Consider the following 259-nt stretch of genomic DNA (forward strand, 5'->3'; position numbering starts at 1 on the left):
GATTAGTGCAATACTCAGAGGTGCCTCTGGGAGTGGATGTAGTCTGGTTTTAGACCGAACCACTATAAATTTGGTGTCATTTACTTTACTGTTTTTCATTCCGCATTTAATTTTTTTTTTTAAAAAATCTGTGGTTGAAAAACATTTTCTATAAAACTTAAAAGAAATCAATTTTATTTTCGGTTCAACATATTTATTAAAAGAGGGCTTAAAATTTTAAACTACCAATTCACCCCCCCTCTTGGTAGCCTTGGGACAT

This window comes from Dendrobium catenatum, unplaced genomic scaffold, assembly GCF_001605985.2.
Source record: "Dendrobium catenatum unplaced genomic scaffold, ASM160598v2 fragScaff_scaffold_543, whole genome shotgun sequence".
Taxonomy (NCBI): domain Eukaryota; kingdom Viridiplantae; phylum Streptophyta; class Magnoliopsida; order Asparagales; family Orchidaceae; genus Dendrobium; species Dendrobium catenatum.